Raw genomic sequence first — 15,765 nt, 5'->3', positions numbered from 1 at the left:
GTTCCTGATATACAACCTCTTAGCTTCACCTCCTTTGAATTCTTCCCCCCTTACACCCTCCTCCTCTCCTTCCTCTAACCCAGCCTTCTTTCTCCCTTTTTTTGATAAATGAGTGAGATTTTATTAAAAAGCAAATAACAATTACGTGCAACCCGTGGAAAGGCATGAGATGCGACCTTTCCTTTGTAAGTAAACCCTATTCAATTCTATGTTGAAGTAGAGAAGAAGAGAGGAAAGAGAAAGAAGAAGAAGAAGAAGAGAAGAGTCCGGCTAGACTAGAAGAGAGGAAAAATCACCTCTCCCTAGCCGACCCACTTGTATTTATTCCAAATAATAGAGTTACGAGAAAGACCATATTGTCCCTCATAAGAGATGGGACACATAACTTAAACTTAGATAAAATAGACCTTTCACTCTCAAATAGATAAACCAAAATGACCAAAATACCCCTGATTCGAGTATTCTAACACTCCCCCTCAAGCTGGAGAGTATATGTCATATAGTCCCAGATTGTTACAAATATAATCTACTCTGCCCCGAGACAATCCCTTTGTAAAGAGATCTGCCCACTGATTTCTTGAGCTCACATGAGATGTGGTTATCACTCCACTTGTCACTTTGTCTCTTACGAAGCGACAATCAACCTCAATATGCTTAGTTCTCTCATGGAAGACTAGGTTGGAAGAGATGTGAACAGCAACTTGGTTATCACAGAATAGTTTCATGGGCTTATCAACTGAGAATCCCATCTCTTGTAACAAGTTCTTCAACCATATTAGTTCACATGTGGTATGAGCCATAGCCCTATATTCAGCTTCTACACTACTACTTGCCACCACTGTTTGTTTCTTGCTCTTCCAAGTTACAAGATTGCCACCAAGGAAGGTACAATACCCTGTAGTTGATCTCCTGTCTGATATAGAATCAGCCCAATTAGCATCTGTGTACCCTACTATCTCAAGGGTCCCTCCACTTCGGTATAGCAAACCACGACCCGGAGCACCCTTCAGGTACCTAACAATCCTCAGAACAGCTTCCCAATGAGGAACCTGAGGATGTTGCATAAACTGACTCACCATACTCACAGCAAATGATATATTTGGTCGAGTAATGGTCAGGTAGTTCAACTTTCCCACCAACCTCTTGTATCTTCCAGGATCATCAAACTCTTCAACTGCATCAACACTCAACTTGGCATTGAATTCCATAGGAGTCTCTGCTGATTTAGCACCTAACAACCCTGTTTCTTCAAGTAGGTCGAGAACATATTTTCTCTTACATAAGTTAATTCCATGTTTTGACCTTGCAACTTCTATTCCTAGGAAATACTTCAGCTTACCCAAATATTTCGTATTGAAGTGGTCCTGTAAGAATTTCTTCTACCTGTCGATTTTGTTACTATCACTCCCAGTTATGACAATATCATCCACATACACTACTAGCAAGATTTTCCTATCTTTTGAGTCATGGTTGAACACAGAATGGTCTACCTGACACTGTTTCATCCCAAAGGCTTTCATCACTTCACTGAACCTACCAAACCAAGCACGTGGAGATTGTTTCAGTCCATAAATTGCCTTTTTGAGTTTACAAACCTTACCATCCTCCCCCTGAGCAACAAACCCTGGTGGTTGCTCCATATACACCTCCTCAATGAGATCACCATGTAGGAAGGCATTTTTTTATGTCAAGTTGTACAAGAGGCCAATCATACATAGCAGCTAATGAAATCAACACCCGAACTGAACCAATCTTAGCCACAGGAGAAAATGTCTCCATATAGTGCACACCATACAGTTGAGAATAGCCCTTGGCCACTAACCAGGCCTTCAATCGCTCCACACTGCCATTAGGAAGATACTTCACTGTGTAGACCCACTTACACCCAACAGCATGCTTATCAGGAGGAAGAGCAGTGAGTTCCCACATGTGATTGTGTTGTAGAGCAGAGAGTTCCTCGTCCATGGCTTGTCGCCACCCTGGGGAGGTAAGGGCTTCCTAGACAGTCTTGGGAATGGAAACAGATGAGAGTAATGATATAAAAAAGCGATGAGAAGCAGAAAGGTGAGTAGTTGAAACATAGTTGGAAATAGGATGAGAAGTACAAGTACGTTTACCCTTCCGTAGAGCAATAGGAAGATCAAGATCTAAGGGAGAAGAAGCAGTAGCAGGATCTGTTGACGAGGGCTGAATTGGAAGAGGGTCTGATGCACTTCTGTGGGTATACACTTGTGTGATTGGCGGCCTCTCAGTAGTAACTGGCATGGGATGTGAATCTACAGCAGGAATAGGAGCCACGGGAAGGGGATCCGCAACAGAGATGGGAAGAGGAACTACGGAGGAAGGAGAAGAACCCACAACAGCTGAGAAAAACAGGACTGATTCAAAGAAGGTGACATTAGAGCACACAAATGACTTATGGAATTTAGGGTTATAGCACTTATACCCTTTCTGAGTCCTCGAGTAGCCAAGGAAGATACACTTAGTGGCTCGTGCATCTAACTTGTCTAAACTAGGCCCCTGAGTTTTGAACAAAACAAACACAACCAAAGACTCTTGGGGTGAGAGGAAATGGAGACAAAGTGGGAAACAACACCGAGAAGGGTGATTGACTTCCAAGGATGGACATGGGCATCCGATTGATCAGAAAACAGGATGTGAGGGCAGCATCACTCCAAAAATGCTTTGGGACATTCATATTGATCATCAAGGACCGAGCAGTTTCAAGGAAATGTCGATTTTTTCGTTCAGCTACACCGTTCTGTTGTGGGGTGTAGGCATAAGAAGTTTGATGAATTATCCCATGTTGCTCTAGGTATTGCTAAACTGGTGATGAGTTGTACTCTTTGGCATTATCGGAGCAAAGAATCTTAATATGAACACCAAATTGAGTGCGTATTTCAGCATAAAATTTTTGAAAAATAGAGAACAATTCACTACGGTCTTTCATAAGATAAATCCACGTCATCCTTGAAAAGTCATCAACAAAAATTACAAAATACTTATAGCCATTGTATGACATCACTTTGATTGGACCCCAGACATCAGAATGAACTAAAGAAAAATGACTTGAGACACGATTATCAACTCTTGGACTAAATGAGACTCTATGATGTTTTTCCAATTGACATGACTCACAATCTAAAGATGAAAGATGACTCAAGGAAGGGACCAGCAACTTCAGAGCCTTGAGAGAAGGATGACCAAGTCTGCAGTGCCATTGAAGAGGAGTAAGAGACGACTGAAAAGCTACTGGAGGGCCACCACCATCAAGGTAATCCACCTGCTTCATGCCCTCCACCAATCTTCCTCCCCGTCTTGAGATCCTGAAACACACAAGAAGTACAAAAGGTTACAGAACAATTAAGAGACTTGGTTAATCTATAACAGACATAAGGTTAAAGGGGAGCTTGGGAACATATAAAACAGATGATAAAGACAAGGAGGAGAGATCAACATCACCAACACCACAGATGGGAGATGTAGAACCATTAGTGAGAGTAACTATTTGAGATGTGGAGGAGCGAGAAAGGGAAGAAAATACATCAGGAGTCCCAGACATATGGTCCGAGGCTCCGAACTCAATGATCCAGTGTGAGGCTTTGGAAGCTAAGCAAGCCATACCTGAATGGGCAAGGGTAGCGGTGTTCTACTGAGATGTCTGAAGGAACTGCTCATATACTGCATGTGGTACACTCACCATTTCTTTCCCAGTAGATGTGTGTGTGTGTGGGGGGGGGGGGGGGGTTCAGTTTGCTGGCTTTCAGTAATTGTACCACTACCCTTAGTCATAGCATGGTTAGCCCAAGTGTTGGGTGGACCACGTAAATCATAGCAGAAATTAACTATGTCCCTCTAAACCATAGTGTGTACACTTTCTCTAGGCATTACTTCTTCCTTTACCACAACCTCCCCCTAAGTCTCGGCCTCCACTCCAGCCACCAGCGCGGTTAAACATGTGACCACCACGGTTGCCTGGAAGTCCACTACTACCACCACCACTTCTATTTCCACGGCCACTCCCTTTAGTCACCACCAGACCAGATCTGTCAAAGAGAGAAGAATGCTCTACAGACTCAATAGATGTCCTCTTAAGACAGGCAAAAACTTCTTCAAGTGAGGGAAGAGCAGACCCCCCCAACATTTGTGCTCTGACAAACTCATACTCAGCCTTCAAACCCACTAGAAACCTTGTCACATCAAGTTGTTCACGTTGTTGTTGTTAGATCTAAACATCCGATGTTAAAGGATGATACACATTGAGCTCATTTTGGATATTCCTCAAACTTGCATAGTATTCCTCCAAGCTTTGACTTCCTTGTTTCAGATTAAAGTATTCTTGATACAAATGATACACCCTAGTTGTATTGTCTTGTCCGGAGTATAGCTTCTTAGCATGATCCCAGATTTCTTTAGCTGTATCTAGGAACATGAAGTTCACACTAATCTTTGATTCCATGTTGTTCCATAGCCATGTCATTATTTGTGCATCTTCCTATTCCCAGGCACTGAACCCCGGAGAATCAGAGGAAGGTTTCTCCTCTCTCACATGTTTTACCTTCCTCTTGGCCTTTAAGAACACCTCCACAGATTTTGCCCGTGGTACATAATTCTCACCATTCAGCTTGATGGATGTCATTTGAACACTTTGGTAGTCTGGAGAAAGCATGTCACCTGTTTTATTGTCATTCCCATCTCCAATCGAAGTCATCTTAATTATTTCACCTTCAAATATGCAACACAACCTCACACACTTTCACAAGACTTATCTTACTTACAACACCACCAACTCCAACTTCTTCAAATGCACATTGCACATCAAATACTAAGACTGAAATCACTCAGACATCACATCAAACACCTGTACTGCACGCCGCAGAATCATTCACCCACCAAAAATACAAGGGCCGAAGTCACTCAGTCATTACATCAAACACTTGTTCTACACACTGCAGAACTATTTACGCACAAGGTCTAAGAGTTCATTTTTAAATATTCAGAATCATAGATACACCAATCAAGACGACACAACCACCACCACACCACTGCTGTCGTGAAATTCAGCAGTCGACAACTCTTCTTTCAGCACACATATGAGGTAAAACGAAGAACATGATTGATATGCATATCAGTCACTCCAAACCTCCACAACAAACAAATTTTGAAGCAAAACACAGCATTCACAGTCCCTTACTTGGGCAAAAGACAACAGTGTTCATATATGTCCACATACAACCCTCTTCGTACACTGAATAGAGGGTGTTTAGTACACCACTTCAACGACCACCACCACAACAACTGGAAGCATTCTCACCTCCAAGACCACAAAACGACAGCTCCTTTTCAGCCCCTTGTCAAACTTCCACTCAGGTCAGCCGAAGAATGAAGATGGCTGTAATAGTTGGCGGCGAACCCAGAAAGAAGACAACAGCAAGAAAGAATGAGAAAAAAAAAAAAAAAGAGAACAAGACTTTACTGCTCTGATACCATGTAAGTAAACCCTATTCAATTCTAGGTTGAAGTAGAGAAGAAGAGAGGAAAGAGAAAGAAGAAGAAGAAGAAGAAGAAGAAGAAGAAGAAGAAGAAGAAGAAGAAGAAGAGAAGAGTTCGGCCAGACTAGAAGAGAGGAAAAATCACCTCTCCCTAGCCGACCCACTTGTATTTATTCCAAATAATAGAGTTACAAGAAAGACCATATTGTCCCTCATAAGAGATGGGACACATAACTTAAACTTAGATAAAATAGACCTTTCACTACCAAACAAATAAACAAAAATGACCAAAATACCCTTGATTCAAGTATTCTAACATCCTTTAAAGCTAGTTACAGAATTATAAGTACAAAAGAAATTACACAAAAGCCCAAAATAAATTATCCCAGAGAACCCCTTGTTTTGCAAGTGAATCAGCCAATAAGTTTGCTGATCTGCCTACCCACTGAACTCTGATTGTCATATTCCTTGTTAATCATTTAACCTTTTTGAGAAGATCTCTAAAACCCCAAATCACAGTGTCTGGATCCTTCAGCCAACCCACTATCACCTGGGAATCCCCTTCAATAATCAGATGCTCTATGCCTAGCTGATTTGCAAGCTGGATTCCTTGTACATCAGCAAGTAATTTGGCCCTTAAAGAGTCTCCCACACCCGCCAGACCTGAGTACGAAGATAATAATGCTACTATCTTTGTTTCTCAGCACTCCTCCTATGCCCAAAGGTCCTGGATTTCCTTGGCTACTTCCATCAAAGTTCAGATTGATAAACTCCTCCCCTAGTGGCATCCATTCAACCCCATGTTTGTCCTTCCTAGGAGAAGTATTAGCCACTGCTAACCAGCTTCTCCATACGTCATCAAAAGAGTATGCATCAAAGAGCTTTAGAGTTTTCAGCCACTGAATTGCCCTTGTTAGAATACATTCTTTAACTTCCAAGAAGCTTCTTTCTTTTTCACAAAAGATTTTGGTGTTCCTTTCTTCCCAAATTGTCCACAACAAAGCTGCTCTTATGCACTTCCACATAATTCTCCCTCTCTTTGTGTGCCATTCAAAAATAGACGGACTAAACAACAGGGTAGTATTAGATGGCAGGTTCCATCTACACTCAAACAACGTAAGAATCCAATTCCATAAAGATGTAGCAAAGGAGCAAGGATCAATAAGTGGTGACAGTCCTCATTCTGAGATTTACAAAGAACACACCAATTAGGGGATAAGCACCAATTTGGTCTTCTCTTTTGTAGGTTTTCAAAGGTGTTAATCTTACCATAATAAACTTCCCAACAAAAAACAACAATCTTTGGGGGAATGGGCCTAGTCCAAAATTCTTTAACTGGGAAATACTGAGGTGCAGAAGTGGAACAAAGGGACTTGAAGAAAGAGGAGCAAGTGAAAAAACCTTTCGGGTTAGGGGTCCAAATTCTTGTGTCGGGTTTGAGGGGATCTAAACAAATAGACTCAACTGAAGACAATAAATCTGAAACAGAAGCACTTTCATCATCACGTAACCCTCTACGGAAACCAAAATCCCAGTTTAAGGGACTTGAAGAAAGAGGAGCAAGTGAAAAAACCTTTCGGGTTAGGGGTCCAAATTCTTGTGTCGGGTTTGAGGGGATCTAAACAAATAGACTCAACTGAAGACAATAAATCTGAAACAGAAGCACTTTCATCATCACGTAACCCTCTACGGAAACCAAAATCCCAGTTTAGGGCCACAGAAGAATCTAAGTAGGAAATAAAACCGGAAACCGGCTCTTCCTTATAAAAGGAAAGAGAGTAAAGAGAGGGAAAAAGGTCTTTAAGAGGCTGGTTGCCCACCCAAATGTCTTCCCAAAAAAGAACATTGTTTCCAGAATTAACATCATACCTGACCAGATTGAGAAAATGGGGTAGAATTCCGCGAATGGCCTTCCAAGGTGTTGCAAGAGTCGCCCGTAGTGATACCCCGGCATCCCAACCATTCTGCAAACAGCCATGAATACTATTCACCACCATGTGCCATAACCTCTCTCTCTCTAATGGCCATCTCCAAAGCCACTTCCCTAGTAGAGCTTCATTCTTAAGTACTAGATTTCCCAATCTTAATCCCTCTTCTTCCTTACTCCTAGACTATCTCCCACCTAATCAAATGATCCTTCTTCTCTTCCCATGGTACCCACAAGAAATCCCTCATCACCTTTTCTAGCTTCTTGGCTTCCCTTGAGGGTATCTTGAATACAGAAAGAAAATAAACTGGAAGACTAGCAAGTGTCGCCCTAATCAAGGTCACTCTACCCCCTATTGAAATGTAACTTTTTTTCCAAGCAGCCAACCTCTTTTCAAACTTTTCCACAATTGGATACCAAAACCGACTTTCTTTTGGGTTACCTCCTAACAGAAGACCCAAGTAGGTTAAAGGCCAATCAGACATGGAACACTCTAGAGAACCTGTTATAGCCTCTACCTCCCAATCTTCCAAATTGATTCCCACCACACAACTTTTGTCAAAGTTAATCGATAGGTTTGAAACGGACTCAAAGAATTTAATAAGATCTTTTAAGTTCCTCACTCTCCCTAAGCCTCCCCCTTCACAAAAGATGATGATATCATCAGCAAACTGAAGATGAGTCACTGTGACATTATTCCTGCCTATCCTCCAACCTCTTATCAGCCCTTCCCTATCTGCTTTAGAAATCATTCTACTGAGCACATCTGCCACAAGTGTGAACAAAAAGGGGGAAAGAGGATCTCCTTGCCTAAGCCCTCTACATGCTGGGAAGAAGTCCTTAACCCCTCCATTAACTAGAACTGAAAATTGGCAAGATGTTATGCATCCGCTCACCCACCCACACTATCTATCCCTAAATCCACATTTCCTTAGCACTTCTAATAGAAAATCTCAATCCACTGAGTCATAGGCCTTCTCAATGTCTATCCAGCTTTGAACAAGATGGATTCTCCTGGAAATTGGACCAAGTGAAGCTAGCCTGTAGCATAGGGAACTCCTCCAAAGTACAATTGTTGATAAATTCATTGAATATACTCATGCTAGTTGTTATAGATTGCTGGGGATTATTTGACTCATTGAGAAACCTTATTACATTGAAATCTCCACCCAAGCACCAAGGGCCTTCCCAAAGTCCGTGAATTCCATGGAGTTCTTCCCATAGTTCATTCTGCTCTCTATAATTATTCAGCCCATACAAATTGGTTAACACCCATATGAAAACCATCTTCCACCATCTTGAACTTTCGTGATACAGAAAAATTACCTATCAGCTCCTCTAATGGTTCTACCACATCCTCTCTCCAAAGAGTAATTATCCTCCCAGAGGCTCCCAAGAGGGAGTTGAGCGCCAACTCACACCTCTTGCTTTCCACACACTTCTAACCCATTTTCTGTCTAGATCAGCTAGTTTGGTTTCTTGTATCAATACAATGTCAGGCCTTTCCTTCTTTAACAGATCTTTTATCACCCGCCTTTTTCTCACACTTCCTAGACCCCTCACATTCCAGCTAATGATCTTCATCAACTCGATTGTAGAAAGATACCCTCCACACCTTCCGTTTCCCTTCACTTTAGAGCCCTCCTCCTCTCCCCTCTTCCACTAAATTCTAAGTCCCCTTCTATGTCTGAAATTAATCTTTCCACCACGGACCTTTTCTTTTTCTTTTTGCTTTTGTTAATTGTTTCTTTTCCTAACATCACTGATGTACCCCGTCCTTTCTTCTCACAACAAGTTACTCTCTAGGGGTTCTAGTTTTTTTGGTGTTGCCTCCAACAACTCCTCTGTCTGTTTATATTCCTCCAACAAAACACAGATTTTCTCCCAAATTCTCTCCACTTCCTCCACCTGTCTTTTTTCTAACAATGAAACTTCTCCCTCTGTTTCTGACCTCACCCCTTCAACTTCTATTCCTTCACCTCTGGCTGTTCTCTCCAGTTGTGATGCCAAGATACCTGTTTCAGGCACAAAACCCCAAACAAAACCTGAATGGACAAACATACCTGGCCTAATAGGAGGGGAAAAATCAACAGGTTGTGTTGGGAGATCAGTAATAGAATTCTGACCAGAACTCCTTTCCCTCTGATTGATTTGGTTGTTGGGATAAACTTGGTTCAATCAAAGCCTTATCAGTCCCTACATCTGGAGGAGAATTTGGTACAGTTTCCTTTCTGGATGTTTTCTTGTAAACCTTCAAAGAAGAATCCTGCCTCTCCAAGCCGAAACTCTTTACCTACCTGTTTTCTGGAAAGCATTTGTTTGCAAGAATGGGTGTACCCTGATCATCCTTTAAAGCTGCTGCTAAGTCCCCTTCATCCTTGTGTGGCACATCAGTTGTTGAAGTCTCTAACTTGTCAGCCTTGTCTTCCACCTTATTTCGCTTCTCCCCTTTTCCACAATCTTTCCAGAACACATATTTCTTCCTCTGGGAATAGAATAACAGTGTTTAAGCTTTCATCTTCCCACAAGTCCTTTGAATCTTTCAAATTTACACTTCCTATACTGATTGTGTCGTCTGTGTCTGAACCAAAGTCACTTTCAGCTTCAGATGACATCTCTGTATCCAGGTTTTCCAGGTCCCTCCTTCGAACTGACCTTGGATTGCGACGACCTTTGGAAGGTCGTGACAAATTTTTCAAAGGAATCCACTGTAGCGAACTTGTTCTCTGGTTCGACTTCTTTGAAGCCTTAGAGGAGATCAAAGAGGATGATGCTAGATGAATAGACTTGTCTAGCATCAGTCCATCCTCAGTCACGTGAGGTTTTTGTAGAGAACACTGATGTGGGCCCCACTGCAGTGGTCCCCACTGTGTTCGTAGGACAGCATGTGTAGTTATCTGTTTCAGTTATAGTAGTGTCAGTTTGAGTCAGTTTGTTAATTCAGTTGTTATTTATTTCAGCTTTTATTTACTTTATTTATTATGTAAGTACTAAGGGCAGATGTGTCCTTTCCATTATGTACTAAACATAACCTATAAATAATAAGAAAGTGGCGGCGGCAGATCAGTTAGAATCTCTCCCTCCTTTTAACCACTTGTGTTCTCCTATTTCTCTTCTATTCTCTCTCCTTTCTCTCATTCTTCTTCTGTTTTGTAAACCTAAAACCTATTAGGATTCAAGACTGATTACAGTCTTGATCTTCTACTTGGTATCAGAGCTTATCTAGGGATTCTCATGTGTGTCTAGTCCAGCCGACCACATGAGGACTAGCTAGGGCTGGAAGTTTTGAAGAAGTATTCGGTGGCTGAACCTTGGAGATTACCAGGAGAGGTTCGCAGCAGTTGAAGACTTGTCGCGACTTGCAGAGAGGTAGTAATCAGGAAGAAGTAGCGAAGGTTAGGGTTCAGGTAACCCTAGAAGATAGTAAACCGAAGTACATAAGTAAGTTTTTTTTTATTGAGTTTCAGAGATTGCAATCAGTCGAGATAGGTTGGACCTATCTAGGAGGGGCCGAATTGTGTTCAAGTTTGTTTCTAGGGTTTGACTTGCCGAACTATGTTTAAGTTTGTTTCTAGGGTTTGACTGTTGGGCCGAACCCCCCCTCTCAGAGGTGATTAGTTTTTGGGGTCTCATATTGCCCTACAACAAATCCCACTTGTGCGGACTGCTTGGAGAGTGCAGCTGAGCACTTATTTCAGACCTACAGTTGAAACCCTAATTTTGCTCTCGCAGCAGTGGGCCCCACAGTAGCAATTTCAGAAAATAGCATCTCAGATTGACAGGCTGCCTGGTACTATGCATGCCGATTGATTTCAGATCAGATTTGAGTTGATTCCTTGCATATACCGTGATAAGCGGTTGGTTTCAGATCAGATTTCGGATCAGATCAGATTTCATATCAGATCAGATTTGTGTTGGTTTCGGATCAGATTTCAGACTTGCTTGTTTGACTATGTTTTCTGGTATAGTGGCTCTAACAGTTTGTAGCCACTGAATCTTGATCAAAGATGGAGTTTAAGGGTCAGGGAGAAAGTAGTTTTGGAAACCACAGTTATGGTAGTGTATCTGAAACCGGGTTTCAGATTACAACTATGAGATTTGATGGGTCAAATTATTTGGAGTGGGCTCAATCAGCCATGATGGCTATTGGAGGAAGGGGAAAACTGGGTTACCTCTTGGGAGATGTGAAAGAACCTTCCAAGGAGGACCCAACATACACCAAGTGGGTTCAAGAGAACTATTTGGTTATGGCATGGCTGTATAATTCTATGCAGCCACATGTCAGCCGAAATTACTTGTGGGCAAAGACAACCAAAGAGATATAAGATGTTGTGAAAGAAACCTATTTCCAACCCCTTAATGTTGCCAGAGCCTATGAACTGAAGTGTGAGGTGAACAGCCTTAAACAATGAGAGAAGCCAGTTTTTGTCTACTTCTCTACCTTGAAATCCTTGTGGCATGAGATTGACCATCTAGAGACCCTTGAGTGGGAGAGTCCCAAAGATGCACAGACTCACAGAAAGCAAGTCGAGACAAATAGGGTATTTTGAGTTTCTGGCTGGTTTGAATTCAGATTATGACATTGTGCGACAACAAATATTGACAAGAGATAGTGTGACCCTTTCTCAAGCGTACTCCCTGGTGCATAGTGAAGAGACCAGGAGGAAAGTCATGGTGCAGCCTCAGCCCTCTTTCCCAGCCTTGACAGTTATTAAACCTAAGCCAGGGGGTGACTCAGAAAGGGACCAAAAGAAGGATAAACGGGATCTGGTATGTGAACATTGCAAGAAACCCAAGCACACAAAAGATACTTGTTGGAAGCTACATCCTCACTTGGTCCCAGTAAAACTAAGAAATAAGAAGGGTAATGCTCATGTGGCCGTGAACACTGATTCAGCATCCTCATCAGGCACATCCCTAGAGACTTTAGTTGTTGTTCGGGCTGCCCTCATACAGTTGGAAAAGGAAGTTGGGAGTTCAGCTCAGCCATCTCAGTCACCATCAACTCCTGCCACATCTGCATTTGCACGTTCAGCTTCTCGGGCCTCATCATTCCAAGTTTGAACCTAAGGCCTCCAAATGCATTTTCCTTGGTTATGCACAAACTCAAAAGGATTATTACTGCTATGATCCGGTTTCAAGGAAACGGTTTGTCTCCATGGATGTCACCTTCTTTGAGGAGACACCCTATTATCCTAGGGTTTCTCCTCAGGGGGAGAGCAGTGAGAGTGGAAGTGGGGCTGGTAGAAGTGGGGCTGTTCCTTTACCTATTCCATTGGATAATGAAGGCTGTAGTGGTGAGGGTGGTCCGAGGGAACCGGAGTTGAGAGTCTATCACAGGTGATGCAGGCAGGTTGATCCTAGTCATCGGCAGTCCCGGCCAGCTCCAGTTCCTTCTGCGGCTCCATATCCAAAGCCTACTGAGATACCTCTCACTGTTGCCACTTCCTCTTTTGTGGATGACCTTGATCTCCCTATTGCCATTCGCAAAGGGAAACGACATTGCACCACTTCTACAGCTCACAGCATCTCACAGTTCTTATCCTATGATCGTCTGTCTCCATCTTACCGGTCCTATCTCACTTCCATTGCCGATGTCCCTATTCCAAGAACAGCGCAAGAAGCCTTATCAGTTCCAGAATGGAAAGATGCAATGCAAGTCGAAATGGATGCCCTGTTGAAGAATAATACTTGGGCACTGGTTGACCCACCAAAAGGAAAGAAACCGGTGGGATGCAGATGGGTGTTCACTATGAAGCATAATGTTGATGGCTCTATTGAAAGGTACAAAGCCCGGCTGGTTGCAAAGGGGTTCACTCAGACTTATGATATAGACTACTTGGAGACCTTTGCCCCAGTAGCCAAGATGACCACCATCCGAGTTCTGTTATCCCTTGCAGCAAATCATTCTTGGCCCCTGTTTCAGATGGATGTTAAAAATGCCTTTCTGAATGGAGACTTACAGGAAGAGGTTTACATGCAGTTGCCTCCTGGATTCTATGATACAGAGACAGGTAAGAAGGTTTGCTGACTGAACAAGGCATTGTATGGTTTGAATCAGTCACCTAGAGCCTGGTTTGATAGGTTCAGATTAGCCCTTGGAAAGTTTGGTTATGTACAGGCCCAGTCAGATCATACACTACTCATCAAGAGGATGGAGTCCTCTCTGACACTACTTGCAGTATATGTTGATGATATTGTGGTGACAGGAAATGATAGTCATGAGATTGAGTCCCTCAAACAGCTCCTTCATCAAGAGTTTGAGGTGAAAGATCTTGGTGCACTACGGTACTTTTTGGGTATTGAGGTTGCTAGATCCAAGCAGGGGATTTTTATCTCTCAGAGAAAATATGTTCTAGATCTGTTGGCGGAAACTGGAAAGTTGGGTGTTAAGCCGGCTGATACACCCATCGAACAAAATCACAAGATTAGTGCAGAGGGCGAGGAGCCTCTTGAAGACAAAGTTATGTTCCAACGGTTGGTTGGAAAGCTCCTATATCTCTGCCTCACTCGGTCGGATATCAGCTATGCAGTTAGTGTTGTTAGCCAGTACATGCACTCCCCTAGAACTTCTCATCTTCTTGCAGTAGAGAGAATATTAGCATACTTGAAGAGATGCCCGGGTAGAGGTATACTGCTCAAGAACAATAATCACATGAGGGTGGAAGTCTATACAGATGCCGATTGGGCTGGGAGTGTTGATGACAGAAGGTCCACCTCTAGATATTGTGCCCTTGTGGGAGGTAACCTTGTCTCTTGGAGGAGTAAGAAGCAGAGTGTTGTTTCCCGCTCCAGTGCTGAAGCAGAATACAGGTCAATGGCTAATGGAGTGGCTGAAATCTTATGGCTGAGGTCACTACTTGAAGAGTTGGGTATTGACTATGAAAAGCCCTTAATGCTGTATTGTGATAATCAGGCAGCTATTAACATAGCCCACAACCCAGTGCAGCATGACAGAACTAAACATATAGAAGTTGATCGACATTTTGTGCAAGAAAGGGTCACATCACAAGAAGTGTGTCTTCCGTACATCACATCTAATATGCAGCTCGCGGATATCCTCACCAAGGCTGTACCAAGGAAGAAGTTAGAGATAGACCTATCCAAGTTGGGAATGATAGATATTTACTCCCAACTTGAGGGGGACTGTAGAGAACATTGATGTGGGCCCCACTGCAGTAGTCCCCACTGTGTTCGTAGGACAGCATGTGTAGTTATTTGTTTCAGTTATAGTAGTGTCAGTTTGAGTCAGTTTGTTAATTCAGTTGTTATTTGTTTCAGCTTTTATTTACTTTATTTATTATGTAAGTACTAAGGGCAGATGTGTCCTTTCCATTATGTACTAAACATAACCTATAAATAATAAGAAAGTGGCGGCAGCAGATCAGTTAGGATCTGTCCTTCCTTTCAACCACTTGTGTTCTGCTGTTTCTCTTCTATTCTCTCTCCTTTCTCTCATTCTTCTTCTGTTTTGTAAACCTTGGATTCAAGACTGATTACAGTCTTGATCTTCTACTGTTTTAAAACCTCATGCGACAACTTAAAACATGGGCCAAATTCTGCTGGTCCATTTCCTGTTTGAGAAGGCCCACACGAATTGTTAAGTCCAGCCCCACTTAACTGTTCAGCCACGTGAGTTTTTAAAGAACCACCCCTTTCAGCTTGACCCAACGGCTCAACCTTCTTACAAACCGGTTCAAAGTCCTTGGCCCGACTGGTTTCTCTTTTTGGAAATGACAGTTGTAACTTTTTTGAATTTTTGGCTCCAGAAACTAACACCTGGGCAAAAGATCTTTTTGCTGTCAGTCCCTTGCCTTGTAGCCCACGTATTTGACCTTCCTTAATGCCCAAATCTTTTGAATAGTCGAAGTTTGGCTTGCCTATTTTAGTAAAACTTTCCATCTTCTTTTGAATCTCCAATCCTAGACAGCTGTGCAGGGCCTGTTCTTCCACCTGTACATCTTCTTCCTGTCTGGCCTCTAACCACAGAGAAGCTTCAATGGAGGAAGCTAACCAAACCTGTAAAGACAGTCCTTCAACCTGAATAGTAATCTTCCTAGGTATCTCTTCTGGTTTAACTCCATTTAACAGTAGAGCAGAAGATCTTAAATCTCCTCAGAACTCCCCCACCAAACGAGCTCCACATAACAATGCAATGGAGACTGCAACATCATATTTCCACAGGTGGAAAGGCAACCCAATCACCCTGACAGTCACTCCATCTTCAATGGCAAAAGGTTTCGAATTTGATGAAGGGAACCATCTATACAAAGTAAAGGACTCCTTGTCCTCTTGAATGCTTAAAGCCTCAACTTCCACCATGTTTTGAAGAGGATCAAGCACTGC

The 15,765-nt window shown here is 42.5% G+C and overlaps 1 protein-coding gene across 2 annotated transcripts in view; it reads right to left on the bottom strand.

The window, feature by feature from the left end:
• HMA1 (heavy metal atpase 1) overlaps nucleotides 1-15,765 on the bottom strand; it is a 101,498-nt gene that overhangs the window by 30,149 nt on the left and 55,584 nt on the right. The window lies entirely within an intron of this gene.

This window comes from Nelumbo lutea, chromosome 5 (assembly GCF_056320005.1).
Source record: "Nelumbo lutea isolate HS-2025 chromosome 5, American lotus-T2T, whole genome shotgun sequence".
Classification (NCBI taxonomy): domain Eukaryota; kingdom Viridiplantae; phylum Streptophyta; class Magnoliopsida; order Proteales; family Nelumbonaceae; genus Nelumbo; species Nelumbo lutea.
This window is presented reverse-complemented; position numbering and strand designations above follow the sequence as displayed.